This window comes from Apteryx mantelli, chromosome 3 (genome assembly GCF_036417845.1).
Source record: "Apteryx mantelli isolate bAptMan1 chromosome 3, bAptMan1.hap1, whole genome shotgun sequence".
Classification (NCBI taxonomy): domain Eukaryota; kingdom Metazoa; phylum Chordata; class Aves; order Apterygiformes; family Apterygidae; genus Apteryx; species Apteryx mantelli.
Genome location: NC_089980.1, coordinates 83263849 through 83285173, shown reverse-complemented (window position 1 = coordinate 83285173; position 21325 = coordinate 83263849). Strand labels below are relative to the sequence as shown.

General features: G+C 38.7%; 1 protein-coding gene and 1 long non-coding RNA gene across 4 annotated transcripts in view; one reads left to right on the top strand and one right to left on the bottom strand.

The window, feature by feature from the left end:
• CEP85L (centrosomal protein 85 like) overlaps window positions 1–21325 on the bottom strand; it is a 118965-nt gene that overhangs the window by 46168 nt on the left and 51472 nt on the right. The gene's annotated exons all lie outside the window — the stretch shown is intronic.
• Window positions 2827–21213, top strand: LOC136991585 (uncharacterized). Its single transcript, XR_010883765.1, has 3 exons — window positions 2827–4900; window positions 10086–10120; window positions 17955–21213. It is a non-coding gene; the product is annotated as an uncharacterized lncRNA (long non-coding RNA).

Here is a 21325-nt window from a genome sequence, read left to right as displayed (position 1 = left end):
AACTTCTAAATGCTGCTAATGACTTAATCATTTGGGCACCGCTTATGCATTTCTGTTAGAGACAAACTATAGCTGAAGAAACGTTACCCCAAGCATTTCTCCTCCATTCGGCAGTTACTCTTTAAGTGGAGATAATCCAGCACCACCACACTTGGCAATTGGAGCGTGGTCTTCAAACTTTATCTCTCCTTCATATGCCTTTGTCTCTCCATTCATCCATCACTCATAACATGTCAAATAACACAACTAATCTCTGTGCTTCCTAGAACAGTTTATCTGAAAGACACTCAACACAGTTTCTTAGGTATAAAGATCTCAGCACATCACCTAGAGCAAATAATTCAGTTTAACCAATTGAGGACACTAGAAAACACCAAAATATAGTTCTCCCAAGTATTTCATAAAAAGAAAAAGCTTTCCAGTGTAGTGACCACTGAATTGAAGCACTGATCTGCCTATTCTGTATCAAGGCACTTTGCACTACATTATCTGCTACTATTCAAACTACTAATTATTTGACCTTCATTAAGCTAGTAAAAAGTAAACATTAATATAAAAGCAACCAGGTATTTGAAAGGGCATGGATTTTTGCCCTGTTAATATTGCATTGTAAAATAAAAAAAGCTACATGGGTCGAGTCTATGCTATGTTTCAACCAAATGAAATGCATGTGCCCTGTGGGGGAAGGGAAGGGAAGAGGGAGGCCACAGGGGATTTTCAGAGCAAAAGCCAGGAAAAATTTCTCATTCCCCTACCTCTCTCCTAGGATTAGGTCAAAGCATCAAAGACAACAAACAGGTATCATGCACTTCTCAGCCCTACAACCTACTTTAATGGTTAAAAGCTCATGGCAGTAACAGTGACTGAAATGAAAATGTTCAAGCTGACCTTTCTGAAAAAAACTTTAGTTAGTAACAAATCAGACAAGTAATCTTGCCAGAGCTTTTAGCATCCCCCAAATGAGAAATATTTCAGCCCAAGTTGCAGTTTTCTATTCAGTTATTTTGTACGGGTTTTTTAATCATTTGGCAATGGTTTGCTTCACAAGCTGCTGTTTCACAAAGTTAGTTCACCTTGTTAATACTGAAGAACATCATGTGAAGACTAAAGAACCTTTAATGACTCTCCAATGCTTAGGAAAAGTAAATACTTTCTGTCCCAAAGGAGGATAACAAGACAGCCAAAGACTAGGTTTCTCAGCAGAGCTGTCTCCTATAACATGAACACAGACCATAAGTCTGACTACAGAAGCAGGAAAACTGGCAGGTTCTCAAGGGTCCACACACCTCCAGAAAACACATCCAAATCTGTAAGCGTGCAACTATTGGAATCTATTTGAGATGCTAGTTCTGAGGGAGAATCACTCAGTCTGACAGGCATTGAACGAGGCAGCTGGCAAAACATACACAGATTTGGGTCACAAGTTTATCATATTCAAGCAAGAAAATTCAAAGGCATGAAAAACATTAATATCTCCGAATTAATCAGGATATCTCCTTACCTGGTGTGAATCTGGACTACTGTTTACACCAGCTGAAGATATGCCTCTTCCTGTATTTTTAGAAGCAAGAAAAAAATCCCCTTCCCACCTTTTAAATTCTATTATACCTGCACTACAAAGTTATGGATCTTTTCCCTTAACCAGAGGTTAGCAAATAGTGTTTTCTAAACTACATTTGCTGATACCTCTATGGCTATGAATAATTGAGTTACACTTACTGCAGGAAGCATTTCAGAATTACTCCTGAAAAATACTCATTACATAAAGGAGAGATCTCGTTCTCCCTTTCAGCTTTCAATATCAAAATTTGAAATCGTGTCCCACCTATATGTACGAACAAGTGCACATCTGCAGGAGCATCCACTCCTCCCTTCTCTTTAACTTAAGGTTACTTTCAAACCAAGTAAGCGCAACATGAGAACTTTAGCAGTGTGGCATGGTAAAGGCACATTTGCACTCCGAGAGAAAACCAAAACAGCACTACTCTGAGCACTTTGATTTACTGCTAAATTTCTTTACTTTTGTGTTTTTAAAATAATTAGGCTTAGGTTAGGGCTCATTTCTATTTATCTGGTCCATTAATAATCCATGACTCCCCTGACATCTTCAAATCTTTACAGAGATTATATAGGTGGCCAATGACTGCAGCTGCAACTTTATAAACAAGCACATGAAAGGCAAAAATAGTCTAGGAAGTTATTTCTAATGTGAATAAAAGTCTTATTATTATTTAAATAAAGGAGCTGGTATGCTGAAGCATAACACGTCTCTTCTTGGACATTATCCCAAACATCAACCAGATCTCTAAATAAATGAGAAGAAACATGCTCTGGTGGCAGATTTCTAATCCCACTGGAGAAAGCCCAGATCATCTCCATTTAAGGTCAAGCAAGCAACAGCTGCACATTTTTGTTCCCTAGAACAAAATAAAGCAGACCAAAACCTCCAACACAGATTCATTTCCTAAAGCTTTTCCTTTCTGATGTCCATGGGTGTCGGGACCCTGGGGAGTCAATCAGAACAGTACGATGTATTCATATTTACTTTTTGTATTTGTCATATTGACATGCCTAGCGAGCAGCACTTTGGCAAGTGCCTCAGGACCTCACCAAAATCCCCCCAAGTTACACTAGAGAGTGAAATTAAACTGAATTAGAAAAAGTGTCCTAGAAAGGGTGCCCAAACAAGCTCATCAGAGAAACAAAAATCAACACAAAAGCCACAACATTCTTGTAGTTTGAATTTGAGCATTTTATTCAGTTAAAGAATATATTTTCAATCTTACTTGATCTCAAATTTCTCATCTAAGTTAGAAACATACAGAAGGCATTTATTATTTTGGATGATATACTACTATTTTTATTAATGCATTACCTTGCATATTTAAGTATCACTTAAAAAAAAAAAGACTAAACTATGACTATGGTTACATATTTGTCAACATCTCACCATCAAAATAAGCATTTAAAGGCATCTCATTTTAAAAAGCTCTAGAATGATGATTAAGTCCAACTCTCTATTAAAAAGAAAAAGGTGAGGATTTTGAGAAGAGTAACTCAATAACATCATCATTTTACTATGACTTTTGGTAAAAGGGGGAACTGACGTTATAGCAACTGCAGTGGCGGGTGTTGGACTTTAACAACAGAAACTACAGAAGTGATTTTAAAATACTTTCAGCACAGATTTCATATTGCATCTTATAAAAAGAGAACAATATGATGATTACAGTACTTTGCCTGCGACAAAAACACAAGACTTCCCTCATACAAAGGGGAGAGTTTGCCTGTCAGAGATTTATAATGTTAATAATGCCATTTTAAGTAAATTATGAAGCCCTCTGCACCAGTAAAGAACCATCATTCCTCACCATGGAGATATTCAATTAACTTTCAATTGAAACATGTAAGCCTTAATATCAAAGCCAGGAAATTTAAAGATAATAGAAAGCAGTCAGATTTATTACATTAGAACAGAGTTTCTAGTTTCAATTGTGTTACAGTCAATTCTGTAAAAGGGCTCAACCTTATTGGAATGAAAAAAAAAAAAATCAGAACAGAGTTTGTTTTGAAACAACATGGCACCACAACATCTCAAGGTTCTCCAGTACTTCTCAACTCTAGTTTACAGTGTCTACCACAGCACGGCTTATGGGTGAAGAAAAACAAACAAAAAATCCCCACACGCAGTCTTTGGTTTCTTGCTCAAAGCCAAGCACCAGCCCACACTATACAATTATTGCCAAAACTGGATCCGTCATTGTTTCGAGGCAGGCTGAGCTGCGGTGGTTTTGCCTGTGATTTCCAAGACAGAAGAACCCATGTGCTGCCAGGAGCATCTGCAGACCAAGCCTGATGCTGGATGCTCACACGCTTGACAGTTTAGTCCTTTCACGTCCAGCAAATCCTCCTCTTCCTGGACGCAGGAAGCCTCCCGATGCGCAGGCCGGGTGGCCGAAAGCACAAGCCACCTTAGGAGCGCGCTAGCCACATGCTGCTGCCACAGCTGGCATTTCCCAGTGCAGGCACCCAGCTGCCTCTGCTATCCAAACAAACAGAGCAGGTTCTCAAAAAAAGAAAACACACCCTTGGACAGTTTCCAGCCACAAAAAGATGATGTGCCCAGGGAGGGGAGAACAAAAAACTGCCACATTTTACATGGGAAAACACTCCCTCACCTATTGTATTAACTTGAAATACAGAACAATAACTTCTTGGTCAGAGGAAACGTGACATTGGAAAAGACACATCACACACTGTAAATCGAATGCCAGCTGCGTGACAGCAGTATCAAACTATACACACTAGAAGTGGGGCTTGAGAACTCCCTTGTACAAAAGAACATCATTCCCAGTAAAAAAACCATCTGAAAAGCAATCACCCATAACCAGAGTTTTAGATTTGTATTATGATGAAGCATTGTCAGTTGTAACATATAGTAGCATATCCCAAATAACTCCCTGAAGGAATTCCAATTTAAGTTTTTGTTAAAAATAATAATATAAAAAAAAAGTATAGGCAACCAGCTCCTTTCACTAATCCACGGAATCATACCACTTCATGAATTTTTTTCCATTCAGTGGCTATGCAGGTATTCTCCCTGGTAGAGAGTTTCCTTTATGGAAGGAAAAGTGTTGCCGATGCTTAACACATCACTGCTCTGAACGCGTTTAGAGGAGCAACTGCCTGCGCGCGAGGCAGAAGCGGGGCCAATCAGGAGCTGCGAGCTGCCGCACGAGCCGGGCAGCCCTGCCCCGAACCTTTTGTCCTTTCTTCCCTTCCCCACTTCAGCTGTTCCCACAACTCGGTCCCGCGCTCCCGCAGGCTGCCAGAGCGCTGCAGGCACTTCCCACAGCCCAGGGCGGGTGATCGCACAGCTCACGAAGCAGCACCGGCAGAGGTAAGGGAGCTCTCCTTTCTTTCTTTTTTCTTCTTCTTCTTAATTCTTACTACAATGTCCTGTAGCTGTAGTTTTCCAAATAAACTGCTCTACACAAATTAGCAGCCTGTTATAAACACTAATTTAAAAAAAAAAAATACAGAATTTTAGACATTACAGCTCCGAGTCAAAGCATATTTACAAGACAATAAAAACAGCTGGGTTTTTGCTTTTTGTTTTGTTTTTTAAATAGTCTAGTGGGATACTTTTGCTATCCTTGACAAGCCATTTACACAAGTAGCATCACACCAGAAGGTGAGAAGCTTTCATCAATTTTCCCCTCAGACCTTTGTCCCTCCTTCTAGAGGTAATCTGATTTTTTTATACAAAACTCAATGAGAAGAATTCACCAGGAGTTTTGTCGAGACACTCCTGTTTCCCCAAAGCTGTCTGTGAACAGCCCAACAACGGCAAAGCTCTCTCCCTTTAACTCAGAAAACCTTATGTAACACATTGAGGGAGCAAAACTTTTTAGTTTGCTGTATGATGAGAAAAGTATCCTTGATTAAAAAAATTACGTGGTTTACAGCAGTAGTAAAACTTCAGTTATACCACATTGCTCAAGTTTCATTTTGAGCTACAGAATGCATACAGTACTTTTCTTATGAAATGCTTTAAAGGTTTCTTTTCTCCTGCTGGTCATTGCAACTGCCAGGTTAGTCCTAGAACACTTTTAATAACAGATAAAAAAATGAGCTAGGATTGGTAACATCATGAACTGAACTTTAATGCAGAAAGTAACCCATTCAGTCCCAACTATGGAAAGTGGTTAAACATTGTACAATAAAATGCAACCCCAGCTTAACAATGAGCGCAAACAGTAGAAAACACAGCTCAAATAGCAACAGATGTCATATACAGGATATTTTAATATTTATACATACAAATATTTTTAAAAGGAATATAATTCTTGAATATGTAGATATAGAGTAATGAATTTCTTTGCAGGTTAAGGAAAGAAATGTCGTTTGAATCACAAGCTCATAGAGCAAGCAGTTTATTCTTGCTCTCCTTAAAACTATTGCCCTTCAACCCCTAATGACATACACTTTATGATTTACATACATAATTAAGGTCCTGGTGTTAGAAAAGACAGACTTTATTTTTGAGGCATATTTTTCCCATTACTGAACAGACGCACCTAACTCCTATTACTGACTGGCAAAGGCATCAGGCAAAAATGCACCCAGGTATTTGGTTTTGTGCTCAGCATCTTTGTGCCAGCTTTGACTAGACAACTCCTGGAACTGGCTGGATGTCTCCGTTTTCATAAGCCAAGTGACCTCTTAGGAGATTCTCTAGGAGCTGCCTCCAGCAGGCAGAAGTAGTACTTCAAACTTGTCAGTGCCTTCAGACCAATGCCTACTGGAAGCAACAGGAAAGTTTTCATAGCGAGTGTGATTTGTTCAAGCCAAAGTTACATTAAATATATTTTAAAGTGAGGAGAGGAGTCTGGATTTATTCTATCAGGTTGAGAATCTGTCATAACACATACACTGCATATATACTTTTTTTTGGCTTTTTTAAAAAAATACAGTTTATATACACATACAAAGATCAGGCACATGCACAGAAACTAAAAGTGCTATAAGCAGCTATCAGAGCACATGTATAATTACAGCAGGTTAAAATCCTGTTCACTGTTCATCCAAATCCTACCACTGTAGCAGAGTTAGTTTTTCAAAGCAGATGACAATGTGGTTCAGCAGTTAAGTACAATCCAAAAATCTCAAACTCATAACATCCCATTTTGCAGACATCCAAAATGGAGCAATAGCAGCAACAGTGGTGACATAAGCACATACTATATTGCGGATGACAAATGTTATGAATCAGATATGAAATACTGCATTTAACTTAGAGCAAATAACAGTTTTCTGCTTCTTTGCCATTCAGTTGTCAAGACTACTGTACTATTAGTATTTAGAGAGAGTTTCTGTACACATCACTTTTCCTTTAAAGAAACTGCATTTATTTCTCATTCTACAGAAAGGTTAGGAATATAGCATCTTTACTGTATAATATGAAACTCAAAGACTGGTTCATAATCAGATGTTATAAAGATGACTTTCACTGAATTTTTCAGTTGACCAGCAAACTAAAACGTATATAATACACCTACACAGGAACAAGAACACCTTTTTAAATTGTTTTAAGAATAATTTGATTTAGCAAGAGAAAAGTATCCCTATTGGAAAAAAAACAAAAACAAACAAACAAAAAACAAAACAAAACCACCCAAACCCCAAAAAAAACAAAACAAAACCACCACACACACACACACACCCCCACACAGAGGAAAGTAATGTTATGTTCCCTAAACTAGAGGATACTTTAGAACTGCAAAGCTTTTGCTTTCCAGAGATTGATACATGGCTGTGGAGGACTTTCCTGGCATCAAGTTACTTTTCCAAAGTCACTTTTCTGAAGTCAAGTTTATCCACTATTTTCTTCTTTGAATCAATGCCACTCCTTTGTCCCCTGAACTGCTAAAAGGGTTTAAAAAAATCCCCCAAAACAAAACGCAGCATCCCCTTCCACTTGCACCTTTTAGATGTATTAGATGCACTTCAATTTTTACTTCAGTTCAAATTGCACTTGCCCATTTCCTGTTAATAAGTAGTGTCATATGAACCACCAGAATCTACAGCCTGGCTTGAAACTACAAGGTGTTAGGTACTCCATGCGTACAGTAGACAGAGTTATGATCTAAAAAGGCAAATCACACCAACTGCTGGGAAAAAGTGTATGGTATTATACATCTTGTTTTTATTGGGGGAACAGATGAATATATAAGCTGAGGCACCTGCCCAAGATCCCACTGCATGGTTCTGCAGCAGTTGTAGGGAAGATGGAAAGAAGAGGGGAAAAAAAGTCTGCATTTAAATTGTTGATTTGAAAGAGTGAGCTTTTTTTACCCTATACCCTCCCAAACCATGAAAAATATCAACACTTCAGTACCGGACAGAATTTAAAACAAAGGGAAAGAGAGGATAAAAATCTGAGTTTAGTTCTCTGCCTATGCTTGAGGACATCACATCTCACAAGGCAGTCTCCAGCTCTCAATGAGCTCCAGTTGCAGTTTTCTCTTTGCACAATTCCTTGGTCTTTTTCTGCACTCCTCCTCTCTTCCTCTGTTTCTTTCTCCCTTTCTGCACTCTTCCCTCCATCTGCCCTCCTCGCACTGCTCTCTGTGTTTTTGCCTTTGCCCACCCCAGCCTGCCTTTGACCTCCAGTCCTTACTTTCCCCTTTCTGCTTTCTTTTTAGCAGAAAGAGATCAACCTTCTGTTCTCTGCAGTCAAGCTGTTGTACTGGCTAATGCCCTTCTTCACTGGCACAGCTTGATCCTTACCCAGTGCAACTCTAAAAGCAGAATAGGAACCAGAACGCTGCACCCCTGGTGTAGGTAAATACAAAACCATCCAGCCATGGAGGTAAAACCTCAAGTCACCTCCATATCATTTTGTTCTCAAATAAATAAACAGTGACATACCTTTATAAATCCCTTCCGTGCTCCAAAACCTGTAAGCTATTTCTGTGCTACAGATGGAAACTTTTGTTCACTGAACTAAATTGGAGGAACAGCAGTGAGACCCTCTCGAGGTCTCCAGAGTTAATTCATATTCCTTCTTTCTCCTTCCCTCCCTCCTCACCCCGTCTCCCTCGCATGAGAAAGAAGTTTCACAGACTCAAAGGCTTCAACTGAAGCAACTCCATACTGCCAGCGAGGAGGTGTTTTACAGCAGGGTTCAAAACAACACAATGAAACTTGGAATAAGATACATGCATTAGCATAGGACAAAATGCTCTTGCCCCGTCAGGGAAGAAGATGACAAGCCTGCCTACATACCAGCTCTAAGTCTCTGTGCACAGGCAGAGCTTTAAACCTTTACACTGTCTCCTCCTCCTCTGGGATCCACATATCCCACAGATACTTGTGACAAAGGGTCCAAATTCAACTCAACTAACTTACCTCAAAGCATTTAGTCCTATGTACAGGGTGGCTCTTGGCTTTGGCACTACATACCCAAATATTAAGTTTTCTTTTCTGGATGTGCAGAGAATGCCTCTCCCTAACCGGGAGTATCGCGCTGCTCGCACCAAAGGGATGTTCAGCTGCTCTGAAAGGATGTTCTGTGCCAGGTGGCTTTGAGACACCAGTTCTAAACAGGTCCTAGACCCAGGATCACAGAACTCCACAGTACTTTTTGCATCACTATGTTTACGGACATTGAGAGATTAATTTTCAATGTAGAAAGATGGACGACTCTTTTGGGGGTCATCTCACTGTAAAAAGCTCTGAAACACACTATTATACAATATTAATTTTTAGCAATGCCTTTTCAAGGCTACAGCTTAACTTGACTGTATGGGACAGCAACAAATCAAGTATGTCAAACCTCTTCTATTCCACTGATATCACTGCTGCATTTAGTAAACATATGACAGGAAACAGGCCGGGTCTAAAATTGCTGTGGCATTTCCAACAGAGCCAAATTTATCCTGCGTGACTTCAGTGGAGTCAATGCAGTTACACCAGGAATGAGCATGGCCCACAGTTTTCAGCTTTGGTCACATACCTCCTCTCATTAGGAAGGACACCCAGAAACAAAGACAAAAATAACCTCATACAAATCAGAGAAACGGTCATCTGCCGGTGAAGAAGGAAGCAATAATTGTGATCCGTGACTCGTTCTAAGGCACTGGCTGTACGGGATCCCCTACACAGGAACATAGGGGATCATGGCCACACGGCCACTTCCCGCGGTGTTGCACAAGCCCTCCACATCCATTAGCAATCCTGGATTGAATACACAACTATATAGCAATGCAGCCAGCAGCTCTCCCTATGCAATACCCAGCCCCATCACACATGAATCCAGCGCAGTTTGACTTAAAAAATGACAAAAACAGGTTGTCCTTTTGCTGCACTTTTCTCTCAAAAAGTGGTACATGCATGCATAGTATTTCTTATAATTGACCAAAACCACAGTTAGTGGACTGAACAGCAGAAAATTCTTACCATTTGTGGCAAGAATAGGCCAGAATTTTAGTATAATTATTTTTCAGGCTGTCTGTTTTGACCTTGTGAGCTATCCACACACAGCTGTGTTACTGAATCTGTTTCTCTTTATGCACACTTAGGTGGGTGACAGCGTCATGGAGGATTAACAAGTAAGGTACGTGTTTATTAGTTGAAACCACACACCTTGTAAAGAAAAACTTGTGGAATTGCAGATGTTTAATTTGCTTCCTTTGCTTACAAGAAAACTTTTCCCATGGACCTAATAGGTAAAGCAACACGTAGGTATTTTTGAAATTCCCAAACCCCAATTTTTTGTTTTAAATCAAGAACACCAGTTACTCCGTTTTGACCTTTCTTCATCTCTTCTCTCCACCCTCTGCTATCCATAAAAGGTATACATTCTAATTTACACTATCCTGCCTTTTTAAAACCCTTTCATACTGCCCTTCTGGCAACGCATGTTCAAATAGCTAATGTCAGCGTGACAGCTCGAATGCATATTCTGATATATTGTGTGCTCCCCTAGCAACATCCCTCGCTCATTCCAAAGGGAAGAGGAATTGTTTTTTTCCCCTGCCGGAGATCTTACCCTCTCCTTTCATCTGTGGTAGCTTTATATATGTGATGCTCTACAACTTAATACCGTCTTTCATGGAAGCACTTTAAAGCCCTAGGTCATTGCTCCTTGAGTCACACAAGTGAAACATACTCAGTGTAATAGCAGCGTAGGTGTTTTACGTGTGTGCAGCAAATCTAATGCAGTACACAGAAATGGACTTAATAGTGCTACAAGCAGCCAAAAACTCATCCTGTTCCAATTCTGCTGAGGGACCTGAGAAACAGAGCCGCCAGGAAGAAGCCAGATACATTACTCTGGCAGGTCCCACACAGCCCAAAGACCACGGGCTGCACACCCCTGCATTTAAAAAAAAAAAGTGACAGCGAGTTGCGATGAAGTCATTCGCAGGAAATACTGTTCTCTGTGCAGTGTCAGTCACACAAGCTAGTTACACAAACTTACTTGAACTAGCATAAATCTGTTAGTGGCTGATCTACTGTGCCTTGTCTAGAAGGGGATAAACAGTCTAACACATCCCAGCCCTTTTTAGGCTAGGAGAATGAATGTCCTTTAGGTTAAGTCATCTGAGAAATCCTGTACATTTGTCTTGCTTCTACTGCGCTTGGGACAGACACGGACCAGAGAGGAGCTGAACGGAATGTATTTGGCAAGCACTTTAGCTGCTTAAATAGACGAGAGCAGGTACAGCATAAAATCAAACAAAGCTGAAAAAAATTATACTCACAATTGAAATAAATTCCTGATGTGTGTTTTGCTCGTATTAAAACCATAGCTCAAGGCACCACAACAAAGTTATAAAGTTCAGCATCAGGAGATGATGACACCACAAGGACCCCACCTAAAGGTATTAAAATATCTATGTGTAATCTGGTTTCTTTTAAAGGTCTCTTTTGAATGCTAATGCCTCCACTGACACTGGAAGCACAAGGATTCTGCTCTTACAGTACCACCTGACTCTATAGCCTCATGTGGAGGAATTACAAAAAGAAGAGAATCTGAAAAGCTTTGTTTCACTTTATGGTTCTTCCATTTTAGTCACATCTAAAGGCTAAATTCAGGGACAACAAAGCATTTCTGATGCAGTCAGGGTCATCATGTAACTTGTGCAGTAGATATCCCTAAACTCTGATTTTCTTTTATGCAGCATATATGAGTAGATAGCGATGGCAGGTATCTAGATCATTAATTACAAAAAATAAAAATTGAGATGACAAGGAAAGGCCTTCTGTCAAAGATATGATGATATACATTCCTATCACAAGTAAGAGAAGTTACAGCTTTATGAGCAAAGTTTGAGAGATGTGTAACATTATCATCATCTCAAGTACTCTTTTTTTTCCACATTGTGATAGCACCTACAAGATCCACTTTGCTATGAGCAGAACAAGCACATATCAAAGCCAGCATCTTGCCACGAAGGATTCATATGGGAGGGTTTTCCCCAACTGTTTATTGGGAGTTTTAAGACTGATACCCTATGCTTCCACCTGTGATTAAAATGGGGGAAAACATACTTCAAATAAAACATACTCTAAGGACAAAAATTATACAGGCTTTACTTTGTTCCTCATAGCAGCCCTCTGCCTTTGAACCTAAACCATGTGTGTTCCTACTTGTAAAGGACAACAGTTCTCTTTTTGCTTCATCCGATGAGAAAAACACTACTAAAATTCTTTATATCAATGATGCATAGCTTTTACTTACACACTGTAAGTACTTTTACTTAGAATGAGAATGAATCACCATGATTCATTTTCCTCCCCTTCCAAAACAAGGTACTGAGAAGTCAGATTATCTGCCCAGGTCAGTAACAGCTAGTAGCAATACTCAAATCTCCTGGCTGAAAGGTCTGTGGGCTCTAGCCATTTCATCATGTTTCCTGGCATGCTTGAACTAATAGCAAGGGAGAGAAGAAAAAACAAACACCACACAAGCAACACACAACAGCAGCCTTTCCACAGACTCTGACAGAGAGAAAGATTAGGATCTAAAGCAACGACCTGGGTAAGCCCACAATTTCCATTTTAGAATGGGCCACCACTGCTAAAATGCAAGTGCTCAGTACCTTCAGGATGAACATAAATCTAATCTTGAAAAATAAAATTTTGGAAATCCCATTTTAAATTAACAACACTGTAAAGATAAGTTATTTCAGGCCTTTTAGAATTTGAAAACAATCTCCATTTGCACTGATCAAAGCACTTTACTTCTGTGTTTCTAACTCTTCACTTTCCTGCTTTCCCAGCTCCACAAAGATTGTCTAAAACAAAAAGAGAAGATACTAGGCACTTTGCACTGTTCCTGACAACTTCTCTTCTTTCCTGCACTTCTAAAACCTCTGACTTGTGCCCTCTGCTTTCTTGCTGCCATGGAGAAGGTCCAATACATAACCCGCTCTGCTCTGAGGAGAGCCTCAACTATTGAGGTCAACCCACAAGCACGCCAAAGGCTCCAGGAGCTCTTTGTGAATTTCTGCCTCATTTTAATTTGCCTCTTGCTGATCTGCATCATTGTGATGCTTCTTTGAAGCTCCAGCACTTCTCTGCACTGTCCACTAGCAAAGTCACCCCAAAGGGAAGAGACCGGCACCAGAAACTCCCAACACAAGGATCCTCTTGCGAGAGGAGCTAGCGCTCGGACTAAAGCCATATGCCAGCCACCGCACCAGTCTCTTACTACCCACTACATATATTAAAAAACCACTTCTGTGCAGAACAGTGTTGAGCACCTATGGTTACAAAGCTGTGCACGACCTAATTTGTCTCAGTCGGGAGATGCCTTTTCTGAACGTTGTAAAGTACTGCTTTTTCACCAGGTTGGTAAGTTTCCTCGTGTTTTAGCCAGATCAACTGTACACACAAACAGCAACTTCACTTTTGGGGGGCCTAAATGATTTTAAGTTTCTCTGAAAAATTTTAAGCTATTAGACATGTTTTAAATTAGGCCCAAGTCCACCCAAAAGAAGATCTATACACACACAGATTTGAATACATTATAGAAAATTTTCCATTCTGCTTACTTCAAGGCACTACATCTTTGCACTATCAACTGAAGTTATTCAAAACATTTTAGTGTTTTTAAAAGAATCTGAGAATAAAGCAAAAAAAGAAAAAATCTTCTCACCTAGAAATAGAATATGACATAACCTCTTTTCTCCCTATTTAAGGTATCTGAACAAAAAAATGACAACTTCGACTACACAATTTTCCATAGTTCCACTTTCACTAGATACAGCCTTACAGAACAAAATGACACCTGGAAAGATTTTTCACAATGTTTTGCAGAAAAAACTGGAACTACTAAATGGGTTTCCAAGTTTTCATTTTCTGTGATCACTTAACTAGCATAACTATTGGCACAACTAAAAACCCAAGAAGTGCTCCAAGTTCTCAATATTTGGCTTTAGACAACTTTAGCATGATCTGCTATAATTTATGCAAAAATTTCCTTAGTTTAAAACTACAGAAAATTTGTTATTTGTCAGTGTCACTCAAGGTGACTTATATTTGATATGGTAAAGAAAAAGGTTTGGGTCGCTATTCTGAGAGAAGTTATCTCATACAAGTACCACCACTACCCTCAACTGCAAATGCCTGTTAGAGAACAGACAAGTATTTTGCTAAAATAGATGGTCCATATCATTAGGTATGCATATGTATATGCATTGCAGAAAAAATTCTTCCAGCCTGTAAACAATAGTATATATCAAGTTTTCTATTCCCGCATTTCTCAGTAACAAGACCGAGCACTAGACTTCCAGAGCTCCCATGTGTTCCTGGTATTAAACTAAATTCCTAAAACCTATAGCATTTTTAAATTTAAAAGAAAGCTCAAAAAACCCCCCAAAAAAACAAAAAAACAAAACCAAAAAAACAAAAAAACCCCCAACATACAGAGGTCTAATGGATATCTATTTTTAATGGCATCTTTCTATACCGCCCTATGCAACCAATCCTACCGATAAATGTAGGAAGTCAAAACAAGTTTATCTTTATCTTGAACTCTGCCTTTAAGACTTAACATACAGCACTTCAAAACGTAAAACATTTGAATCTTGAATCCATCATTGAAGATCACACTAGACACTTGACATCATCCTCTATCATCATACTCCTCTATCTTCACTATAGGGTTTTTTTGCATGCCCGCTTCCACCCTTTTGCATGAAAGTAGTTACCAACAAGCCATTATTCTAAGCAATACAGCTACAATTCCTGCCAGCAAAGAAAAGAATGATCTGTTAATCTATTTAGTATATGGTTACTAAAGAGGCCAAGAGAAGAATAATTTCTTAAAATATAATATATATATACACACACACACAAATATATAAATACTCACACCCTCATCATTTCATAATGTATGAATATTGCTGATTAGAACTGTCATTATAAATTTCAGTTTCCATTTCATGCATTTGGACCACTCTCACAAATGCAGGAGATTTTAGTGAGCATATTTTCCCTATTAATTCTCCTTTTTAAGAAGGGGGGGGGGGGAACAAAAACAAAAAATAACCACACACACAAACACAGGAAACTACTTAGGAAGAAAGAAGTAAGAAAATGTAAAGTTACTTTCCTCTCTTTTTAAAATCCGTATTTTTGTGTATGGATAGGGTTTCCAGTCTTAGTTTGCTCTGGAGCAGTTTCAAAATAGCCTTCCAACAAAAATACACAACATTTTTACAGTATTGAAAGTTTCCTGAAGAGGAAAAACGTTAAGGGTAAATTATCAATACATACCTTCTGCAAATATGTTGAGATTATAGGCTCTACAAGAACTGATTCTATAGAGAGGTCACAGCAAAGCACTTTTAAAATAAGCAATTTTCTTCAAAATAATCAGAAAGTCCTTATTTATTTAAAAACAAAAAGTAAGAAGCAAGAACAAAACCAAGATATAAAGAAACTGGAAGCCCTACTGTTATTTTACAACACTGCAGATAAATCGCATGTACTGTAAGGTCACATTTGTGTCTTAGAGTTCTGCTGATATAAAAACTGCTAGCACACTCCATGCTACTAAATATCAATTGGAATAGAGATATTTTAAAAAAGCCTTTTGTATATAGTACATTCTTCTTTGTATACTTTTGAGAGCTTTAAAATTAGCACCTGCTGTATTTTTTGTTAAAATAATTGTTTGAAAAGTTATTAATGCATTAAATAAGATATTCAATTACAATCCAGTTTAGAAAGAAGTAGCCATTGTAGTATATACTTATAAATTAAAGTTATCTGAGAGAACTAGTAATCATGAAGCTTTCTGATTCTTTACAGCTATTTATTCTGTTTTGGTTCTGAACAGCAAATTTGCTTACTTTGCTATGTCCAAATCATTTATGTATACTTAATTTACACTCGTCAACTACTGCACATAAACAATCATAACAAGTTTTCTGACAGTTTAAGCAAAATGATCACTACTTCTGAGGCATAATAAAAATTCCAAACATAACAGGTGTCTTGGATTAAGTTTTCATTTCTCTGTTTCACTCCTCTCCATGCTACGTATTTTTGCTATTTTATCTTACACCCAGATAACGAATAATGAAAACAAAAAAGCAACAGTCTTGTATCGTTCTTCCCATAAAGTTCATAACTCAGTTCTTAATTTCTGACTCTGGCATAAATGACAGCCACACTGGCGGCAGTTTTATACTGGTAAAGAACTGAATAAGGAACAAAAATGTCTGTCTGTGTTGTTGTTCTTGGGGGGGGGGGGAGGGCGAGGGGGGGAAGGTTGGTTGGTTGTTTTAAGAAATATATCTTCTTGCTCAGAACTTCAGCAAGTACTGATAAACCTACCCATTTTTCGTTAGGTGAAGAAGTCATCCATTTTGGAACTAAAAATTTTGTTCCGATCAAGAGCAGTCAGTAAGGCAATTAAAAGGGTAGCAGGTACTTGCCTTTCTTTATTAGCTTTTCTATCAGCTCTGCAATGACTGCCCTTACTAGCAGAACTGAATCATTCAGTGGAAAGACAAGTGTAAAATAGGCTTGAGCAACATTTTTCAGAAAACATGCACAAAATAGTCTGTGTAGCCTTCCAGGCGCAAAGAACTTTTACATAAATTTTGCTACAAATACATGTAATCATGTTAGACATATACACTCATGCCTAGATGTACTTTATCTATATCCAACCAGCCAAAACTTGAGGAAAGAGTAATGAATACATTCCTTCAGAGAGTATGTCTTAAATCCTTGTTGATATCTGTCAGCATATACTATAGATTACAAGCCAGACTCCTGTATTTGTATGCCCATTAATAGTATCTGTCAGAATACAACTAGGAAATATTTGTGAAGTCCTCTACAATATATAGATATACTTTATCTAACACTAAATATGGTCCTTTTGGCTTTCATTTCGATCTTAAAAAATAAAAAAAATGCTGGTTTTGTTTATGGAAGGAGATGAGTGAACATTTTTTGCTCACCAAGAAAATTAAAAACAGAACCTATTTATAAGGATTCTTTTAAAAATTGGTACTCATCTTAGTAAAAAAAAAAAAACTGCTAATTTAAGTTTTTTAAAATAGATCTAAATTTATTCTAGCATCTGACAACCAATTTAGTCAGACTGTTTGCTTTTTTTTTTTTTAAACAAGATAAAAATGCCAAAAGTTCCATTCTTCTGTAAAATATACAACTAGAAAACACTGCCCTCTTGTGATCTTCCCTAAAAATCTCAGTTGGTTATTAAAAGGAAATTTTGGCTACATGTCAATGTTTGGGCTGAGTAGTTCTATTTGTTTTATATATATATAAATAAAAGTATAAACCACAATTGCTAAGTAATGAATATTAAATTAAAATAAGCTATTGCATATGTGCTATTAAAAGCACTAAAGTTGCTTCCTCTGCCAACTTGCTCTGGATTCTTAATAAGGCATTTGTAAAGCTGCAATGAATCCTACACAGCCTAATGTTGACAAAACATCACCTCCCATGCTGCACAATGCTAAACCCCAGAAGAGTAGGAAACACTCCTATTAACAGAGATACATTCAGCCCAGAAGAGAAAATTTTCTTTTTTTGCACCTATAGACATCTTTTAAAAGTAAATTTTGTATAATCTGTGGCTGAAAGAACAAGTTTTGAGAAAAACCCTACTACGAGAACTCAGACAAATCTGAAGAGCACCATATACTTTAAAAATAAATAAAAATCATATATAGACAAACCATGTACAATTCAAGTCCTTCCCATTAATCAGGTCTTCAGAAGTGCAGTAGTGAAATAGAAACTATCATTAACTTCAAAAATCCTGCCCCCCCTTTTTTTTCTTAAATAAAGAGGTATTTGTTTGGGGGTGGGGGGGGAGGCTTATAGGAGCATCCGGATTACCTTTTTTTGGAGGAAAAAAGATCTAGTTATTGTAAACAGTTTTTCTTTTTTAGGTGGCTGAAGCTTGAACAGGTAAACAGCAGAGGACACAGAATGAACTTCCTGCGTTTCCAACTTGCTTGCTGCTGAGCCAGCAATCCCAAGCTGCAACCCGGACGCAGCAGCAAGCGCAAGAGGGCAAACCGCTGCACACCATGGATCTTGCTAACAACAGGGGTCTCAACTTGCTACTCAATTTTCTGCTTATTGTCTTGGTTCTGGTGCTCGCCTTTATCCTCGTGAAGCTCATGTGAGCCTCTGCAATGTTTGGTTTTCCTCTCAAATCCTGTTTTGAGGGGTTTCTTTGCAATGATAACTTAAACACTTCAAACTATCTAAGCATAAACATGGAAAGGCTGCATAGGCTGAAATATCTGACAGTTGGAGAAAGTGTTCACATATATATTTTAACAGAAAGTCACCCAAAAAGCTACACCTAATTATGGACCTGCCATTGACAAAAGGAAGCATATAGTGCCTTGCTGAGTACAAGAAGAAATCCAAATATGTGCAAGCAGTTACTGTAGTTTTCTCACTGCTACAACTGCTTTGTACTTAAAAGAGCTACAAAAGAGCTGCAGCCTTCAAGGAACATAATTTCTGCAATGAGGACAGCAGAAATCAAATTCTAAAAATGGGGTTTCCCCCCAAAGCATCCTTCTCAGGAAAGGACATAAAAATGTGAGAGGAAGGCAGAACACAACAACATCTACATTTGGTTGACAGCAAGCATCAAATTACTTGGGGAAAGCAAAAGTACAGATGTCGCAGGCTCGAAAAGCATAGCCAGCAGCAGCCGCGGAGATGCGGACAGGTTAAGTTCAAATACGAAAGTGTAATTATTAGTTGCACCTTTTTTGACGCACATGGTCCACAGCAACACCTTAAAAGCCAGAAGCCATTAGTGCTAGGCAGCAGGATCAAAAGAAGAAGCTGTCAAAGAAAATAAAGATAAGAAAAGGAGAGAGAACAACTGCTAACAAGGGCTGTACGTCCACCTGGGAAGCCTTTACCAGGGCCACGTGAGCGTAGGTTCATCTGCACCAGAGCAGGCAGCATGCTACATTCTCAACGAGCTGGATTTACCACTTAGGCACCGGCTGAGTGGGCGGTGGGGGCACCCTCAAGCCCTACGTGACGTCCCACCGGTCACTCGCCCATCCAGGTCACCCAGTCCATAGCGAGTCCCCACAGCAGGCAACGCAAGCCTCCTCCAGCACCTCCGCAACCCTTTACGGGATGGGCTACTTTTCCGCGGTCCCTGGGAAGGTCGGGGCCCAAAACCAGCCCACTTCTACTGGAATTATTTGCCCAGAAGGCAGCCAAGCTGCTCCACACACCTGAGGTACGCTGGGAAAAACATGGTGCCAAGAAGTAGATGACGCGCGTTGCTTTGGGGCCAAACAACACCTCTCTGTGCCGGGGCAATTTGGGAGCAGAAATGACAACAGGGGTGGCTTGTGCAGTTAAGTTGGAAGAGTTGGAAGAGACAAAAAGATTTTTCCCCAGAAAAAATACTACATGCCTGGGGAAAACAACAGCTTGTGTCCTGCCTCGTAGGACGTTCTCCTGTCCTACCAGTAACAGGCACTTGCGCTGCACTCCAGGTTATCTGCTCCAAGTCTCAGGCAGCATTAGATGGGACCTCATGGATAGTTAAAGTGGACGTTTTGCTCTCATCTGCTCCAAAATCTGTGCAATAAGCATTTCAAATAGCTCCTGCAAAATACCGATTTATAGCTTTTTTATGTTAGTATAGTCATATCAATTCCTGCACCTATTGTCTGTGTGCATTTAAAGCAGAAAAAGTTGCACAGCTACTTCACTGTAGGCACTTTATCACTTCTTTTGATTATCTGGAAATAGTCTGCTTTAAAAAAAAATCTGTACATGTAATACAAGAGATATATATTGTAACAATACAATTGCACATTATGTTGAAGGATTTCTGCTAGTGCTTGACACAAATAAGAAATGGCACAAAACACAAAAAAACACAGAAACTAATATAAAGCCTACTCTAGCTGAAAGGAAAATACGACCACATGGTTTTCGCAACAAAATGGCTACTCACTGACATACTGCTCAGCATTGTACAAAGCTTATTTTCTGTATGCTCTTCTATATAGACGAAAGCTTCCTTACCTAAGGAAGCAACAGTGATAATCCAATAGTTAAAAACAGTTAAACACTTTGGGGGGCTGGGGGTGGAATAAATACACACTCCCTTTTAATAAAAGGGGAAAGAAGAGCCTACAGACAGCACCTGATACATATTTCCAAATCCAGAACTCCATATGAAGAAACTCTACAAGAAACTCTGCCACGGGCATGCAGCTCCCATGCCCGGAAACAACTCTAGCTACCTTCTCTCATCCAACAATGAAAATTACAGACTTTAAAAAAATGTTGAAACACACTGCTGAAACCAAAACGTGAATTTTCCTGAAATGTCACACAAAATTGGCTAAGTTATCAGGATACCAATGCTGCTTGTTGTTAGCTGCCAAGTCTCTTTTTTGCAATCAAGCACAGTCCAAGTTCGGTTTACCATCATCTGGTAGCACTTACTACAGACGGAGCCCACACAGTCACTAGGTTGAAACAAATCCCACTTGTCAGATTCCCAATTTCACAGCAGGAGACAGAACATAAAAGCAACTTAACCGAGGCACACAGGGAATATGATCTCATTCTGCTAACTGACGGTGGTAATCCTTCATGTTAAAAATTTTTGTTTTGCTGAAAAGTACAGTTTCATCAAAATATGACACAGGAAAAATGTTGATATTGATCCTTTCCAGTTTTCTGATCAGCCAGGATATGAAAAATGTCAACTCAAAACTAGTTGAAAAATAAAAAAGTTTTCTGTGGCAATAATATTTGATGGATAACTTTTTCTTTCAGTTTATATTTTACAACACTTGTTTGCAAATGTTTAGGTATGCATACATGCATACAATTTATTTTCCTCTGTTTTGAAACACAGATTATTGTAATATTTCTACATTTCTCACTGGATTAAAATTCAATTTCTGGTAGCTTTCCTATACATACTGCAAACAAGGCAGTGTTTTTCTAAATAAAGAGAAAAATCAGTAAGACCTATAAAGGGGAAAGATGCACTTAAGCAATTTCCATCTATTCTCTCTACTATATCCTGACACGCACTAACAGGTTATGAAGAAATCATACGGATACTCCATACACTGGAAGAAAAATCCAGAGATGCATCCTGTGATGCCTACAACACTGTACAGAGCTAATAAACAAATATGCAACCTTCTGAAATCTTGTTTCTTACTGTATTTAACTCCCACAATTTTAAAGGCACACTTTCATTTTAAACATAATTTCTGAAATAGCACGCAGCATCTACCAAATT